The sequence below is a fragment of the Ictidomys tridecemlineatus genome, chromosome 3 (assembly GCF_052094955.1).
Source record: "Ictidomys tridecemlineatus isolate mIctTri1 chromosome 3, mIctTri1.hap1, whole genome shotgun sequence".
Classification (NCBI taxonomy): domain Eukaryota; kingdom Metazoa; phylum Chordata; class Mammalia; order Rodentia; family Sciuridae; genus Ictidomys; species Ictidomys tridecemlineatus.
The window spans coordinates 204,592,115-204,610,419 of record NC_135479.1 but is presented as its reverse complement, the minus strand read 5'-3'; the positions used below and the strand labels follow the sequence as shown (position 1 = coordinate 204,610,419).

Genomic DNA, 18,305 nt, shown 5'->3' with positions numbered 1-18,305 from the left:
TGAAGGGCAACCCAATCTTGGCTTACAACACCAGAGGTTTGTTTTTGTACTTGATAATAAAGGAATTACACGGTGTATACAGTTACACTTTGCCTGATGGGAATTTGTTCGGAGAAACGTGTGGTTAGGCGATTTTGATACTATGTGAACATCGGGGAGTATACTTACACAACTAAGAATGCTGCAGTGTCACTAGGGAATAGAATCTCCTGGGACCAATCACATACATGCAGCTTTTTGTCTGACATGCTGTTATAGGGCATGTGCCTGAACCTATCGTCTGTGAGATGCATCCACTTTTATTTTTTACTTCCCAAATATTTGCTCATATTTTTTTCTTTAATTTGTTTGGATAAAGAAGACCTTTACATGGTTTCAAGATGAAAACTCTAGAATAAAGTACACATGAAGAAATTTTGCTGTCACCCCATCCTTATCTGTTTGTTTCCCACACCCTTGGGTATTTATTTATTTATTTAGTTTTGGTTTCTTGTGAATTCTTGCAGTATTGGCTTCTCTAAGTACAAGGCACTTGTGTAAGTGCCCTTTTGTTTTTCAGAAATGGGCACAAGGTCTTCATGTCGCGCACCTTGCTGTATCTCTTTCCTTTGTCCCTCTTCAGTCTTAAGGTTTGTGCTGTTTTTCAGGTCCCGCTAGTGGGTTGAGTGGTCCCCTCCCAAAATTCATGTCCCTGGAACTTCAGAATGTGGCCTTATTTGGACACAGGATCTTTGCAGATGTATTAGTTAAGAGGAGGCCACACTGGGTTAAATCTAGTGATTCAGACAGACAGACAGACACGGATGCAGAAGAGGTAGCTATGTGAAGAAGGAGTAGAAATTGGAATAATAACACCCAAAGCCAAGAAGCCACCCAAAGCCACCAGAAGCCAGAAGGGGCAAGGAAGGCTTCTCCCCGAGGGCTTCCGGAGGAAGTGCAGCCCTGCTGACATCTGGATTTTGAACTTCTGGTGCTCAGAACTGAGAAGCAATCAATTGCTGTGGTATTCCAGCCACTCACCTTGTGATGGTCTGTTTGGAAACCCCAGGAGATGAATGCGCTCTTCTTGTCCTTTCTCCTGGACTTGCTCTGCATCCTCCTTCCTGCCATGGCGGCCTGAGCCTCCGGCACATCTTCCACGGAAAGTCTGTGTGAAACGTGTTCCCCATTGTCAATGGTACAAAGCCCAAGCTCAGCATGTTGCCTGTCCCTTGCTCCCTGTCTGCCTCACCTGGTGCTCACCCCAGCCTTACCCACTCTCCTCCAAGGCAGACACACACTGGCAGCTGCCAATGGCCTGCAATTGGATGGAGGTGTATCAGGAGAGGCCGTGATGCTCTAGCAGCCCACCACTGTCTGGAAGGTCCCTCCTCGAAGCTTCTTGCATTTAGATGACCCTCCTGGCTGCCAGGGCAGCCCAGATTGCAGCATTTGCTGGCAATTCAGAAACACGAAGTGTTCTCTTCTCAGGAACAGTGATGTGCAGGGGTTAAGGGGGTCGTCAGATGGAGCCAAGGGCAAACTCACACATGGAGCCATGCTGCCTGGGTTTGCACTGCCAGGCCATAGACGGCAGCCACCCCACCCCGTGCCCCTCCCAGACCCATGGCTTCACTTTCTATGGTCACCTGTGACTTTGAAGTATTATATTTGTCCTCTTTCACGAGAAAGACACCATGTTTCTATAGCTTTTCCTGTAATATAACTGCTCTATTTTGTTATTGTTACCATTGTTAGTCTCTTACTGTGCCTAAGGTATGAATGAAACTTGAATCATAGGTGTGTGTGTGTACAGGAAAAAGCATCATCTATGTAGAGTTGGGTGCTGGCCCAGGATTCAGGCATCCACTGGAGGCTGGAAATATAACCTCCCAATATGAATATCTATCAAACAGGGACACTCAGGGCAGCTATTTCCCAGGGATTGTGTGAATAGTGACTTCATTCCGTTAGATTCTTCCAGCATGCCTGGCATGTGGCAGGGGGTTGGGGAGTTACCAATCCCCATACTTTATTTTACGTCTACATATTTTCTCCTTCTAGCCCATCCTTGCTTACTGTTAAAGCTCAATACAGACACCATTCTCTGTGGAAAGCCTTCTGGACTCCTTGGCTGGCATAACAACCCCTTCTTATCCATTCATTGTTAGTGTACTCGTTCTCCATCTGGGTCATGCCCATTTCTTGCATGGTGGCTGGCACCCTGTAGGCCTTCACTTTGGTGCACTCTTAGGAAAATAACCAATAATGAGCTGAGTGTTGTCCCGGATGTCATGGAGTGCATGTGCCAGGATGGACCTTGAGCTCTCATCACATCACCTGAAAACACCTGTCTGTCTCCTTGGGGGGGGTTGGAGAATCTGAATTCTATAGGAGGTCAAGGCAGTGGGAAGGAGAAAGAATCCCATATAGAGAACTGGTGAGAGGGACTTGTCCCAAGGCCCCGGAGTTGTGGGCCAAGCTCATTCACACCCTCATGGTGCTTCAGATGGGTCCCTCTTCCATGAAGTGCTGTGAAACTGGGTGTCCACATCTTCCTTGAATTGTAACAAACCAGAGTTCATTTGTATACGCTTTGGTTTTAAGATGCTATGAGAAAAAAGAGGGAAACAGGCTTTCTGGATCAACCGATAACAAGAACACTGAGAAAATATGTTCAATGCTCTAAATATCCGAAGAGGGATTGTTCTTTTACGGCTCTTGGGCAGCAGTTTTGACCAGGCAGGAAGAAATTAAGATTCGCAAGTGTTGATTTTGGATTCTTCTTTGATTTGTCCTAGAACAGGACAGGCCCTTAATCCAGGAAGCCCAATTTCCTGTTAAGTATGGTTACTCTCTCAATGGAAGCGCTAGATTGAATGGCTTTTAATATAGCACGGAGATCCACAGAAGGAAGGCCCCTGGCCAGTGCATGGGGCTGAGCTGCTAATGGTGGTGTTTGGTGACAGGTCCTAGCGTGGTTTCTTGTCCTTAGAAGACAGTGTCTGCCCCCTCTTCTTTGTGTATTTACCATTATACTGAGTGCATTCACTGTTTGGATCTGAAACTCAGAGCCCTGGAGAGGTTCTCCTGATTGCAGGCAGCTATTTCCGACAGACCAAAGGGCTGTTTGTCCTTTTAGGAGCTGTGCGAAAAGAAAGCTCAGCACATCCTGTAACTGGACACTTAAGAGACTGGAATCCCTCATCCTTAGGAAATGCTTTATTTAACCTTATTTTTTCCTGGCCACATATCACCATCAGAGGGTCTGTAGCCATCTTGCCTACTGTGGTGGCCAAATATGACCAAGGTGACCCAGGATGTGCTGTTAGTGTAGACTACATACCAGGTTTCAGAGAGCTACTAAGAAAGAGAAGAATGGAATACACGTCATTCCTTGCTTTTATATCAATTATAGTTTGAAAGGATAATAGTTGTGAAATATTGGGTTGAATAAAATAGATTATTAAGTTTCACTTAAACTTTTAACTTTTTTTTTTTTTTGTAAATTGGCTACTAGAAATTTTAAGTTTATATTTTTGTTGGACAACCCTGGCTTAGAGAAAGTCTCCTCTTCTGGGTGTGTGGCTCATGCCTATAATCCCAGCTACTTGGGAAGCTGAGGCAGGAGGATCACAAGTTTGAGGTCAGCCTCAGCAACTTAGCCAGATCTTGTCTTAAACACAAAATTAAAAACAAAAGGGCTGAGAGTGTAGCTTAATGGTAGAGCACTTGCCCAGGAGGTGTGAGGCCCCAGCACTTTAAAACAGAACAAAACAAAAAAGGATAAAAGGCTTTTTCTGAGATAGCCTGCTAGAATATTTGTATAATGTGGATCTTAAATGATCCCAGATGCCCATGTGTTAAAGGAGGTCCCCAATATGGGGCTATGGGGAGGGGGTGGAACCTTTGAGAAGTGGGGCTCAGCCAGGCACGGTGGTGCATTCCTGTAATCCCAGTGGCTCAGGAGACTGCGGCAGGAGGATCTCAAATTCAAAGCCAGCATCTGCAACTTAGTAAGGCCCAAGTGACTTAGGGAGACCCTGACTCTAAATAAAATATTTAAAAGGGCTGGGGGTTGTGGCTCAGTGGTTAGGCATCACTGGGTTCAAGTCCCCCACCCTCCCCCCAGGAAGAAGAAGAAGAAGAAGGAGGAGGAGGAGGAGGAGGAAGGAGGAGGAGGAGGAGGAGGAGGAGGAGGAGGAGGAGGAGGAGGAGGAGGAAGAAGAAGAAGAAGAAGAAGAAGAAGAAGAAGAAGAAGAAGAAGAAGAAGAAGAAGAAGAAGAAGAAGAAGAAGAAGAAGGCGGCTCAGTGAGAGGTCTTTAGGGGCAAGCTCTTGAAGGAGCTTTTGAAACCATAGCCCTCTCCTTGCTCTGGGCCTTTTCCCTTCCTGCCATCAGGTGAACAGTTTTGCTTTGCCCCTCGCTCCCACCATGATGTGCTTGCTGCCCGGCCACAGGCCCAGAGCAACAGGGCCAATTGACCATGGACTGAATGAAACCTCCAAAGCTGCGAGCCAAAATAAACCTTCTCTTTTTATGACTTGCTTATCTCTGATATTGTGTTACAGTGACGGAAAGCTGACCAGCCTAGATAGGTAAATTTCTCTTATTTCAGAAATCTCTTAATTCTGATGCCCTCCCCACCTCAAAGCATGCTCGATGCCAGGATGTGAGAAGATTAGAAAGCTCAGCAACTTCTAAAAAAAAAAAAAAAATGAATTTTCATAACTAGCCTTTTGGAAAGACAGGAATTTTCTCTGTAGCAAAATTAACTTGGAAGATGAGGCAGATGTGATATCAGTGCCTATTGTGAATAATAATAGCACCAAGCATTTAAGTTCTGACTCTCCTTTAAATGCTTAAGAAAAAAGAAGTAAGAGTAGTTATCAACCCTAAAATAGTTAGGAAAAATGATTAATCAAGAGGGCCAAGGTAGTAGCATGGCCAGAGGAGATTCCGCGTGTGGGTTCGTCATGTCCATGGTTGTCCATCAGTGTTCTGGTGGGCTGTTTTGGTGTTTGCAGCCGAGGCTGTGCCTGGTTGAATCCATCCAGGAGGTTGCTTCTGTGCGCTCTGTACTCCTGCACCTTGGTCTGAATGCCTTTCTGGTCCTTGCATCCTTAAAGTGCTCGGAAGAAGTATTGACTGTGTGCCTGGGAGCTCTGCTTGCTGTTGGTTTCCTGTTTGTTTCCCTTGCTGTGGTTGTTGATTTATTTCCCCAGGTGGTTGCTGAAATCCTTGCAGTGAGAGATCCTGTTGTATTTATTTATCTTTTGTGGTGCGGAGGATTGAACACAGGGCCATGCGCGTGCTAGGCAAGTGCTCTACCACAGAGCTACATCCCCAGCCCTTCTTTTTGGTACTGAGATTGAGCCCAGGGACGCTTAACTACTGAGCCACATCCTCAGCCCTTTTTTGTATCTTATTTAAAGACAGGGTCTTGCTGAGTTGCTTAGAGCCTTGCTCAGTTGCCAAGGCTGGCTTTGAACTCGAGATCCTCCCGGCTCAGCCTCCTGAACCACTGGGATTACAGGCACGTCCCCTTTGCTCCACTCTCAGTCCTTATTACTTTAAAATGGGGCCTTGCTCAGTGACCCAGGCTGACTTCAAACTTGTGATCCTCCTGCCTCCGCCTCCTGAGTAGCTGAAATTACAGGTGGGCCTCCCTGTCCCTGTCTCTTATATTTTTTAAACCCCTGTTCATGGGTCATACAATGGATATTCAGTTAGTATTTGGCTTGATCTAGTTAGTGACTATTAAAAGAAAAAAAAGCGCGTTCTCTTTCTCCCCACCCTCCCTTCCCACCGTCCCCTTTGTCCATTCCATTGTGTTTCTCTCTCTCCCTCCTCCATGTTATTCTACTTTTGTGACTCATCCTTTTTCTTCTCCCGTATGGACCAGGTGGAGTAGTTCTGGTAATTGTTTTCTGCTGCCTTGTCGCCAGACCTTTCTTTTACCCATGAAGTCTTGTCTGGGACGAAGTCATTTTGTTTTGTATGTGCCCACCTCTGCGCTTCCCTTCGCTCACTCTCTTTCCCTAAAGCAGCCCAGGGCTTGAAGCCCCCCTGGTGCTGGCTCCCAGCACACACCTGCCTTGGCCCAGGGCCAGCCTGGGTGGGGGGAGCTGGGCAAACACTGTCTTCCACTGGGGAAGGAGCTGGTTGGACCAGAGCCTAGGGTGGAGTCCCCATGGACTCTGTGGAAACCTGGTTTTACTTAAGATCCCCCAAACAGCGAAGAGGGGAGTCAATGTCTGCTAATGAAATCCGTAGGTGGCAGGAAATTTGGAGGTGTTGCAAAGCCCTCTGTGCACAGAGGGGACATTGGACATTGGGAAAACACAAAGAGCCGTAGGAAGGTGAGGCGCAGCTCGGGGAGCTGATGCTGCCTGGAAAAGTACAAACCGCCATCTGGAGAGAAATTAGCCACAGTCGCTGCCCTGTGGGGTGTCAGGCAGTGGCGCTGTGATTGACTTGGAGCCAGGACTGTGAAGTCCTGTTTCTTATTCCTGAGAATCAATAGGAATCGTTTATTTTTTTTTTAACCCCTAAATTTGTTGCTTGGGAGTGGAGCCAGTCCTACTGTAACCAGATAAGAAGGTGTCCTCCTCCCAGAACATTTGCTGGACCCCATTTTTAGGTCAGGGGTCCGGGATCTTGGAGGTTGGTTCTGGCAATGGGAAGTGTGGCCGAGCAGCTGGTGGGCACAGCTGCCTGCTCAGTGAGGATCAGAAGGCTCTTCGCTTCCAGGTGTGCCTCCTACGGGGGCTCCTATGGTCCCTCTTTGTGCTGTCTCACACTTTATAGGTTTATCGGTCTCCATAAACCTTCATGTCCTTGCTTCTTTCTAGAAGCTCCGTAGTCAGGTCAATACACCTGCGGACTGAGAGCCGGCTTCCAGCGGTCAGTGTGAAAACCTGCACTCACCAGGGTAGGCAGAATGGCTTGGAGAGTGAAGAGAGGGTGTTTTGGAGTTGTCTCTCTGTTGAGGCACTGGGTCCTCTTTGGCTAAGGGCTTTAATTTCTCAACCTCAGTTTCTTTACCTGGAGAGTGACAGCGATAAAGTTAAAGAGATGTGTAGAGAACTTTGCTTGGGCAAATTTAGCTGGATCAAGGCTGAACTATGTAAAACCTTTTCACCACGGGTCCCCAGGAAACTTCCCCGATGAAGTTGCCCTGGGAGATGGCATGGGCAGTAGACAGGAACTGGGGAGCCTATGGTGGCACCAGACCCTAAGAAAGCAGATGAAACCACAGGAGTTTTCCGGTGTGGTGGATTGAACGCCAGGTTATCGCTTGCCTTCTGACATGTTAGTGGAAATAAACGTTTGCAGGTGTTTACAAAGGCGACTGTAGGTCCTTGTTCAAGCAAAGAGGGTGACAAAGAAGTGATGTAATGTGCCTGATACCGTCCTTGAGGGTGAGGGAAGATGGGGGAAGAAGGCAGGGGTCCGAGAAGTGTGGAGTCTTCTCTGGGTGAGCACTTTACATTGTCTCTTGTTGGTTGTCCCCCCCCCCAGAGAGAAGGGGTGGGAGAGAAACTCTCCTAGAGTCGAAGGGGGAACAAGGTCACCAGGTGGAGGGGTTATGGACTTTAAGTTGATAAACACTTGTCACGTCGGTACAGCTACTTTGCGATGGAAGTGTCTCTGTATTTGATGGGGGAGCTATTTTTGGGGAAAAGAAAAGAATGATGACCTAATTTGTTTTCTTCTGGCCTGCACTGGGCAGGTAGCCCTGACCCACAAGCTCTTAAACTCCCTGAAAGGAAATCCATTTGCTGATAAAGATCCACTTAAGAGACAGACAAGAGGATCTTGTGTTAACTGCCTCCTTCTCTGCTAGGGTCTGGGTTTAGTCAAGGAATAAAGAATCCATGCTGGACTAACCTCCTCCTGCTTCTGAAATCTTATCCTCTGAATTTACACCAGACCCTAATCACACCGGCTGTGGTCTTCTAATTGATTTATCTTTATCAGTTCTCTCTCCCCACCCATCAGGACTGGGGGCTTTTGAGGACAGGTTTGGGGACTACATTTTCACTTTTCACCATGATAGGACTCAAATACCTGTTGGAAAGATTAAAGAGGGATTCCATTTCCATGATTTATGTTCTTCCTGTTTCCTAAAAGGATACAAGGAATATAACAGAATTCTTATCTTGATAAGTATTTTAAATGGAGGTCAGCTATTTAGTGCACTCATTCAGCAGCCTACTCTCTGGAGGAAATCTCTCTCTTGGCCGTCCCCTGCCCCCTTCAATCCTCGTTCTCCCTGGTTACCTTTTTCTCTGTAGGAATGAATGCTGGCGTTTGAATACTGAAGTCTCTTGAGCCTCCTCCTATGCTGGGATGCTTGGAATGCTAGTCTGAGGCTTCCCATCTTAGCTGTATGCACACTGTGACCTTGTATCAACAACAGCACGTCGGAGTCCATAGACATGGAGCCTGTTGGAGTCAGTAGACATGGAGCCCCGACTTTGTTCCTGTTTGGGTTGAGCAAAGGAGATGTTTCCTTGGGAGAAAATTTATAATGCTGGACTTTGGGGACTTGACCTTGGAGACACTGTTGCAAGTGGCCCAGGAGGGTGGAGACTGGGGGGTGAGAGTCATTGTGGAGAGTCTGGGGTTGTGTTGGACCTGGTGACCTCTAAGATCCTCTCTCTATCCCAGGATTTTTGTGATAATTGCAGAGTGGCATGGGGTGGGGCAGGTGGCTGATAGATGGTGATTTTAGCCCCATCCCTTCATTTCAGAACTAAATGGTGAGAGCTGGGGAGTCCTTGCTGAGTTTAGTGATACATCAGGGCACAAGGTACAGTGGTAAAAATGCCCATGAGGTCCACAAATTCATTCAATGTCTTCTTCTTCTTCTTTTTTTTTTTTTTTGAGAGAGAATTTATTTATTTTTTTTTCAGTTTTCGGCGGACACAACATCTTTGTTGTATGTGGGATTGAGGATCGAACCCAGGCCGCACGCATGTGCCAGGCGAGTGTGCTACCGCTTGAGCCACATCCCCAGCCTCTTCTTTGTTTTGATCTTAGTAAGTTTGTTGTTTAAATAATAGATTGTGGTTTAAATTGCTTATGCCAGAAATAAAGACCCTTGATCTTTAGAACTTCCCGGTACGCATTGTAAGTCTAATAAAATAGAGAGGCTCTTAGATGTTGGTTTTAATATCTCTGGGCCTTTTAGAGACTCTAATAACCTGGTTTTCCTTTACCCACAACTGCTTTCTAGAAGATGCCAGTGTGTCAGCCTGAGGAAGTCCTGCTGCTCGTGGTGACCAGATTCAGTAAAGATCAGGGGAGGGAGCCCAGCCACTGGGTTAACAGAGGCCGGGCACCTGGGGGCGATTCGGAGGGTCTGGGGGTGTGCTGCCTGGGTGACTGTGGATAAAACTGGTTCTCAACTTTGAGCCCAGGCTCTCAGGTGTCTGTTCCCCAGTGGTGGCCCAGACTTCGCTGGCTTTCTTGGAAGTTTGAGAGAAGTCGAGAAACAGAGGCCACGAGCTTCCCAGAAACAGGCCATGAAAGTCAAGTTCGTTTGGTCTCTGTGATCCGAGACTCACTGGAAGGATTCCCTCCTGTGGACATGGGGACCTGTGAGCGGGGGAAGCACTAGCATGTCGTCTTGGAGTAGAGAGGAGGTTCCTTGTGGGTCTTGTTTGCCGAGTGACTTGCTGAGCATTTCTTGCTCTATTCAGATTGATGTAAGAGGTTTAGAAGGTCATTAATTTACCACAGACAAAATAGTCGCAAAAACCAGAAGGTTCTAGAAGTTTCTACTGTGCATCCATTCCACAGCCAGCAGTCACAGGTGATGCAGCCTTTGCCCTCTCTAGGTTGGGCCACCTATTCTCCACTTCCCTGGTCACGTGCTTCTCCTCCTTTCCTTCTCAGTCTCCTGCTGGGAGGACCTGGATCTGAGACTGTGTGGTCATATGAGCTTGGGGGCCCAGTGCTCCTCTGCAGGTGGCATCTCTGCCAACCAGGCTGTGTGTGCCCAGGTGAAGAGATGAGGCCTACTAGGAGCACACGTTGTGCTCCTTTGGGTGAAGAATTTGACATCTCACCCTCTCATTTAATTTCTTCATATGGCAAGTGGGATGCAGGGATGAACAGCAAGGGTTATCGAATTCCAGATTTAAATCGTGGCCCACCATGGATAGCTGTCTGACTCTCGGAAAGTCACTTGACTCTGTGCCTCAGTTGCCCTATTTGTAAAGTGAGGATGTAAATATGTTGAGTGCCTCTTATCTGAAATGCTTGGGACTGAAAATACTTCCAACTCTGTTGGGTTTTGGAATATTTGCAGAAACTTTATAGCTGAGCATCCCTGATCTGAAAACCAGAGATCTGAAGTGCTGAGAAATCCAAGCTCAAAAAGTTTTGAATTCCAACTTTTTTTGGATAAGGCATGTTCAATCCACTGGACTCATCTCCTCAGGACCTTAGAAGGAGTAAGTGACTCTTGTAGGACAAAGGCTGAGAATGTGACGTGCACACTAAGCACTGTGTAAGTCTTTGCTCCAATTATCTCGCTCTAGGAGCACTAATGATAAAATGGATATTAAACACTTGGGCATATCATAGGCTCAATACACTTTAGCGCTTGTGCTTTATTACCTTGGTGGAGAGTAAACTCTCATGATTTCTTTTGATTTCCCTTTAGATTTTTCCACTTCCTGTTTCAAAGCTCTCAGGACCCAAACCTGCAAATGTGGGTTGCCAGCCAGCAGGGAAATGGACTTCTGAGTCCCGCTTCTGGGATTCTGTAGCTGTGGGGCTGGATCCCGGGTCTCTCCCTTTTCACCTGAGCATTGGGAATTATGGTGCCTGGGGGGTAAGCAGTCTGCATTGCTCATTTCAGTTTGATGAGCAAACTGAGATTCAGGGGTAAAGAGATTGACACAGATCCGTGAGAGCCAGCTGGAGCCTAGCCGTGCTTGAGACTGCCCAGACTCATCCCGTAGTCCCAAGCCGTTGTTCTGAAATAATAATATTTCTTTCTTATTTTCTAAGCCCAGATATCTTCTTATGAGTCTTAACTGGAAGGCTCATTTGACTTGCCTTCAGTCAAGGTTTCTGCTGCTTTTATAAAAGTATATGTTCTCTCAATTGTGCTATTTCAGATTTTCCTGTAAAGCATTGAACTATGTAAACTATTCAGTTCATTAAGCTATACTTAGTGAAAATTACACCGAGTAAAGTTTTATTTAGGGCACTCCTTTTTATGTCTTGGTGCTGTCGTTCTCTTCTTTGATGCCATTTGTAAAGGGAAAATAAATATAACTTACCTATTTTGTTTTGACTTCACCTCTCTTTGCAGGTACCTTTTGTAGCCTGTGAAAAGTTGCAAAGAAAAATCCCATTTTACAAAGGAATTACTGCTGCTTAAAAACATGGTTTTATGAGGACTGGGGGTGTAACTCAGTGGTAGAGTGCTTGCCTAGCAACGTGTAAGGCTCTGGTTTCAATCTCCTGCTCTGCAAAAACAAAAACCCCAGAAAGCCCCCTCCAAAAACATGGTGTTGGGTTGCCATGACAAAGCTGTTTAAAGCCATGAATGACGCTGGTACATGGAGAATGATTGAGAATGTGCTAAAATTCATTTTACAGCTGGGAGGTGAATTATCGGTATTGCTCCTAAATTTAAATGACAGAATTTGTAGTTGTAGCTGAAAATCTTGTCACCTTGAGGTACTGGGTCATGTTACCAGAATGGGAAAGCAGTATTTTAATTTGTTGTCTAAATTGGTTCAATCGAAAGAAACTTCCTAGTCATCCTTATTTTCAACTCCTGATAGGTTATTGCTAATGATTCCATTTGGATGAAATTATTTGCAAAGAACTGCTTCGGTGGAAAAGGATGAGCCTTTCAAACGTGGAGGCACATTTGTGCTGGAAGTAGCCTTTTGGAGAAATTGTGGTCCAGCTCACTGACTGCGGATGGGAAATCGGACACCCAGAACCTAGGCAAGCGTGTTTAATGATTTCATGGCTGGGGACGTGATTAATAATTTTTTAACCATTGTATTTATGGCTGTGCTTTGCTTCTTAGAGAGGCCCAATTGTGCGTGTCTCCTTCACATCATCATTTGTGATGGGAAAACCAAGGCTCAGAGAGATTAAGGAATTTGAGTAAAGTAAGACAGCTAGTGAGTGCTGAGCCACAGGTTTTCTGGATCTCCAGAACATGATCTTTAAGAGAAACTCTAGAATCTTTTTTTCTAATTTATGTGTTTATGTAGGTACATGTGTATGTGCATGCTGGGGATTGAACCCAGGGGTGCTTTATAGTTGAGCTCCAACGTCAATCCTTTTTTATTTTGAAACAGGGTTTCCCTCAGTTGCTGAGAGTCTTGCTCGCATGCTATCCTTCTGCCTCAGCCTCCTGAGTGTCTGGGCCTTTTAAACATTTAAATACAGACTTCCAGCTTGACATTTTGCCAATTCTTTTGTCATTTCCAGTTACCTGACTGTAAAATAGAAAGCCAATCTCATTAGGAATTTCAGGATGAGGTTTTCATTTTTAGTGTAGGTGATGGAGCTGAGGTGATTAAGAGTTAAGTTTCGGGCTGGGGGTATAGCTCAGTGGTCGAGCGCTCGCCTAGCAGCCTAGCATGTGTGAGACCCTGGTTCTATCCCCAGCTACATTAAAAAAAAAGTAAATCCATCAGCCCTTTTTGTTAAGGAGTTAGTTGAGGAATATGGAGGCATGAAATCACTTGCCATATGAGTGTGTGTACAAATGGAACGAAAGCAGGCTCACGCTCCTCCTTGGCGGGCTGTGTTCTTTCACACGTGCTGTGGCTGAGCCCTTGACACTCGTAAGATGTGAGCCCTTTCAGGATTTATTGTTACCTTATGTAGCAGGTGTTTCTTCACCTTTCAGACAAGGTGGCAGAAGCCTGGGGAGTTTTTAATTGGTTCATTGCTGGGAATTGGAGGGCAAAGAAGGTCTTGAATTGGTCTTGGATTCCAAGCCTCCCGGCCCACAGCTTATATTACATAATGCTTCTTTATGTTTATATGCAACATAAATCTCCAATCAGACGGCGGGAAGTGCTTTCGGCTGGCTTTGTTGCTTCAGCTGTCTGAAAGGAATGACTTTCATAAACACGGAGGGGGAATTGGATTTTTGCTTCGTGATAATTCATATTACAGGAGTGGGAAAGGTCATTACTGCGGGAAGCCCACTGCTCCTTCAAGGTGGGCATCCTAAAGGAAGTTGGCTTGCCCAAGGACTGCATGCGTTTTCCTTTTGGTACTTAATACCACACATGTCCCCCCACCCACCCCACACCCCACCTTTTTATAAGAGAAATTTCATGAATAAAAAGTTTAGGAGTCAAAAGAAGGAAGATGAACACCTCGACCATATACCCATTATTCTTAAGTAGCTATTGTTGGTATATGTGATTTTTTTTTATTATAGTAAAATATAAAATGGACCATGTAACCATTTTTCAGTGTCAGGTTAGTGGCATCCAGAACACTAACAATGTAGCCACCCCTACCGATCATCTCCAGAATTTGTTCTTTCCAAGAAAAAACTCTGCTCCCCTGACACTCACTCCCATTTTTCCCTCCCCCTGCCGCAGCAGCCCCCATTGGGCTTCACGTCTCCTGAGTCTGGCTTGTCTATGTGAGGGGTCAAACAGCGTTGGCCATCTGTGACTGGCTGGTTTCACCCAGCGAAAAGCCATAATGTCTGCCCGTCAAGATCTCCTTCCTTTCTAGGGCTGAATAACGTTCCATTGTATGTAGATGCCACATTTGTCCCTAAATGGACACTTGGGTGACATCCATTTTTTGGCTTACTGTGAACCATGCTGCTGTGGACACAGGTGTAGCCATGTCTGTTTTGGATGTATACCCAGAAGTGGGATTACTGGACCATGTGGGAATCCCATGTCTAATTTCTTGATGGACCACCACTCCATCTTCCACTGCAGCTGCACCAATGGACGTTCCCATCAGCAATGGCACAAGAGCCCAAACTGCCGTGCTCCCTTGCTGCCCTCACTATTTTCTGTGTTTTGATGGTGGCTGTCCTCGTGGGCCTCAAGTGGTATCTCATTGTCGTTTTGACTTGCATTTCCCTAGTGATTAGTGATGTTGGGTATCTTTTCCTGTGCTTATTGTTAATATTTGACATGCTAGGATAGCTCTCCAGTATTGCCTCTGCATCTTTTTTGTTGTTGTTGTTGTTTGTTTTCCATGAATGTGGTCATGGTCTATACACAGATGTTTAATATATAGTATTTGCCACCAACTATTTTATGGAGCACTGTGTAGAGGTGTGTTTCAAACTCACCGAATCGGTGTGACATGTTTAGAGATCACTCCCACTACTCAGAATTCTTCTTAGCAACCCAGATGATTGGGAAATAGCAGCCCAATAAATGGGGACACCCCAGGGCCATGCACATCATGAATACTCCCTGCAGGCTCTGGGTTTATTATGGAATGAAAGACACCTTATTTACCAGCACAACTTTTCTGTAGATACCAAATTCCCAGAGGGTAGGATACAGACCATCTGTGGGTGACTGTGCAACTCAATTCCTTTAAAGAATTTCATTGCTTTGATTTCTAAGTGGAAAAACAGTCTTGGTGGGATGATCCCACCCTTCTCCCCCCATGAATAGTGTAGTCCTAAACTTCCTTTGAGTACACTTTTCATAAAAACATTGTTACCAGGGTGACCACTTCCCTGATGATCCCTAAAGGCCAAGCAACCCGTATGTCAGTTCACTGGAGCCAGCAAGTTATGTTGGGGAGATCAGATTGATGTGGTCTGTACCTGGCTCTGCCCCGTGCCTGTGACTGAGCGTGCTGCTCCTCCCAGACGTTCAAGTTTCCTGGTCTGCACAATGGGGATAATACTGGCTCGTGTGCATTGTTATTGAGAAAAACAAAGGAAGTGATTAATGAGGGTATTAGTTTCCTAAGCCACAAGTTTGGTTGCTTAAAATAACACCAATTTATTCTTCCCAGTTCTGAGGCCAGATGTCCACAATCAGTGCCACTGGCCCCAAGTCAAGGAATTGGCAAGGGCCATGCAGGCGCCCAAAGCTCTGGGCGGGAGCGGAGCGAGAATCCATCCTTTGCCTCTCCCAGCTGCCTGGGGTGAGAGAGGGCAAAATCTTTTCCCTCGACCCATCTTAGTTTTTCTGCTGGGGCCCTGTAAATTAGACTACTGAAAGACGGAAAAATGCAGGCCGATTTTATTTACTAATTTTCCCATGTACTCGAGAGCCCTCATGAGAAAAATGAGAACCCAAAGAAACAACGAGGACTGAAAGCATATACAGTTGTGCATCATTTAATAAAGGGAATGCATTTTTTTTTTTTTTAATGGTGAGGATTGAGCCCAAGTCCTCTGGAAGGCTGAGTGCACTCTCTGTCACTGAGCTACAGCCCAAGGGGGGTCCATTCAGAGAAATGTGAGGTGAGCTTGGTGGTGTGCAGACATCATGTACGTAGGCGGCACAGCCTACTATGCACCCAGGCTTCGTGCTGTAGCCTGTTGTTCCTGGGGGACAGACTTATACAGCAGGTCACTGTGTCCAATTCTGCAGGCAGTCGTAACACAGTGGCATTTGTGCATCTAAATGTAACCAGCCTTAGAAAAGGTGCAATAAAAATACCAGGCCATAGCAAGTGTTCAGCTCCATTGTAATCCTGTGGGACCACTGTGACTGCACAGCCTGTTGTCCTTCACTGAAGTGTGGTTTGGGGTGCATGACCTTATACTAGCTTGAACAAAGAGCAGTGAACAGGAAAAGCTCGGCGAGGCAAAGGGGTTTGCACTAGGGCAGCTGGTTGTGGGGCCGGGACGAGGAGGACAAGGGGGAGTTTAACGAGGTTTATGCACATTTCTGTTGGCGTCAATTCCCAGTTTCTAATATAGCTACATCCTTCCTCCTGGTACAGAGGGCAACTTCTTTGTGGAGTTTCATTTCTTGCTTTTGGGAAGACAGGGAAGGTCAGAGCACCCTTCTTGTACCTGCTGTCTTAATGTCTGTAACTCTAAATAATCCTTATGCCCAAGTGGCATGTATTGGGGACTTATTCTGACTCCCTGCACCACCATGGAGGCATGTGGCTGCCTGGCTCCGTGTCTGCCTTTCTGGTCACATCTCTCCCATGTTTTCTCTTTGTGTTCTCTCTCTCCTCTGTTTTTGAGCCAGATCTTGCTAAATTGCCCAGATTGGCTTTGAATTTGCAATCCTTCCACCCCCCACCTCTTGAGTAGCTGGATTACAGATTGTACCACCACCTCTAGCTTCTTAAGCCCCTTTTATCTGTGTGAAACCACTGTCTGCCTCCCCCACTAGGGCTGGGGACACTTTGGGGTGACATGTTTTAGTGTCCACAGAGAGTAGAAATGGTACAGTTGTCCCTCTGTACCCGTAGGAGATGGGCACCAGTACCCCTGGAGAGACAAAGTCTGCAGATGTTCAAGCCCCTTACATGAAGTGGCGGAGTGTTTGCTTAGAACCTCTGCACGTCCTCCCACACACCTTACTTCACCTCTAGGTCACATATACTACCTAACGCTCTGTGAGTAGCTGCTGTACCGTATTGCTTAGGGAAGCAATGACAAGGAAAAAAGTCTGAACATGTTCATTACAGAGGTCGCTTTTTTCCCTGAATATTTTCTATCCATGGTTGGTTGATTCTGAGGATTCAGGCCTCAAGGATAAGGAGGGCTGACTCTAACAGCATTGTCTCTTGATGCTTTTTTTTTTTTTATGTGGCAGGATTGTTTTAAAGTTCTTTACACAGATCGCTTGAGCTCCCGTGGAACATAGTGGGAATGACATGACGGGTGCCTCAGAAGGGGTCCTCCCGGGACCTGGGAATGATGGTGGTCTGGCATCAGAATTATGGCTGAGCCCCTGGCACTAGTGTAGTCAAAAGAGAAGCCCAGCACTGACTTACTCAATTTCTAAGCATTTTGCATGATGTTGCCCTGACATTGAGGTTTATTCTAAGATCCTTTTGTCTTTTTTTCCTTCTTCTCTTCCTCCTCCGTATCTATGTCTTCGTCGTCTTCTTTTCTTGGATGGTTCGGTTTGTATGGCACCAGCAGGGTGTTGAGTTCTATCGAGTTGGGGTTTAGAATGAGTGACTCTGATGAGGAGAGGGGACATCATGCTAGACATTGTGGGTTCATTGCTCCTAGAAAAATTTCTTCTTGGGGAGTTTCTGGGAGAGGTTCAACTCCGCTGTCCCCATGGAACCAGGGAGGGCCCCTTCTGAGGCATCCATCATTGTCATTCCCACCGTGTTCCCGGGGTTTGTGAATCTTCCATCCGTCCATTAGGCCGTGAACTGGAGCCACGCCCACACGCTTTTTGAATTGCTTCCTTCCATGGAAATCCTGATACTTTCATTCTGCAGAACTCCTGGGTGCTGCTTCCTTTGCATGCCTGGACAGGGCTGGGGAGGTTTGGAGCCTGTAAAGTTGCTGATTTCACACCGCCCTTTCCAGTTCTAGAGCGATGCATTAAGTTAACTCCACAGGCGTGTTTACAGAGTGCCTAACTGTGTCAGAGGGGCTTGCAGAAACAGAGCTCCTGGGGAGGCAGGGGTCCGGTCCTGAGTGTGGCTGTTGCAGTGGGCATCAACTTTGAGCATGAGCAGGACCCCACCTGGAGCGTGTGCTCAAGCCCACATTGCAGGCCCACTCCCAGCGATGTCTGGGGTGGAGTTCATGCTGTTGTGAGGATCACAGGGAACCACTGTGCCCTGTGTTCATATGCAGCAGAGTAGGTGACTCCACCTGGGGGTCAGGAAGGTGGTTTCCACTTGGGCTCAGAGGAGGCTTGGAATTTTTCTAGATCAACAAAAGATCAGGTGCATTCCAGGAAAACTGGGTGCATGTGAGGAGGGTGGGTGATGATTTTGGAAAGCTGGCCATGGCTAGATAGCAAAGTAAGGGAAAGGGTGGGGAACCAGGTTGAGGAAGGGTTTTTGGTCCACGGCATTGCCATCTTGGGCATTCCTCAGAGTGTAGCCATAAGCTAGGAAACCTGCAGATGCCCTTTGGCAGTTTCCAAACCAGCCCTGCTGCCTGCTATCCTGTTGGAACCTCAAAGTGGGTCTGGAAGCTGCTGTGTACAAATGAGGTAGAAATAATGAGAGTTGGAAACAAGAAATAAAGTGCTTATCTTGCTCTCCGTCTCCACAACTCCTAAAAGGCTCTCCATTAAAACAAAGTCTGCTTTGTCCTGTGGTTCCACCCAGCTGTGGGCTCCTGGAGGACTGCTGCTTGCAGAGAGAGGGCAGTCAATTGCACTGCAGTGA

The 18,305-nt window shown here is 46.5% G+C and overlaps 1 protein-coding gene across 3 annotated transcripts in view; it reads left to right on the top strand.

Annotated features, from left to right (window-relative positions):
* Nucleotides 1-18,305, top strand: part of Tiam1 (TIAM Rac1 associated GEF 1) — a 359,774-nt gene that overhangs the window by 18,133 nt on the left and 323,336 nt on the right. Inside the window, exon 2 of one of the 3 annotated variants that reach the window (XM_078044520.1) lies at nucleotides 11,792-11,960. The exons of the other annotated variants lie outside the window; for them this stretch is intronic. The gene's annotated coding sequence lies outside the window, so the exon portion shown is untranslated. The remainder of the gene's footprint in view (nucleotides 1-11,791; nucleotides 11,961-18,305) is intronic. 3 annotated transcript variants of the gene reach the window in all.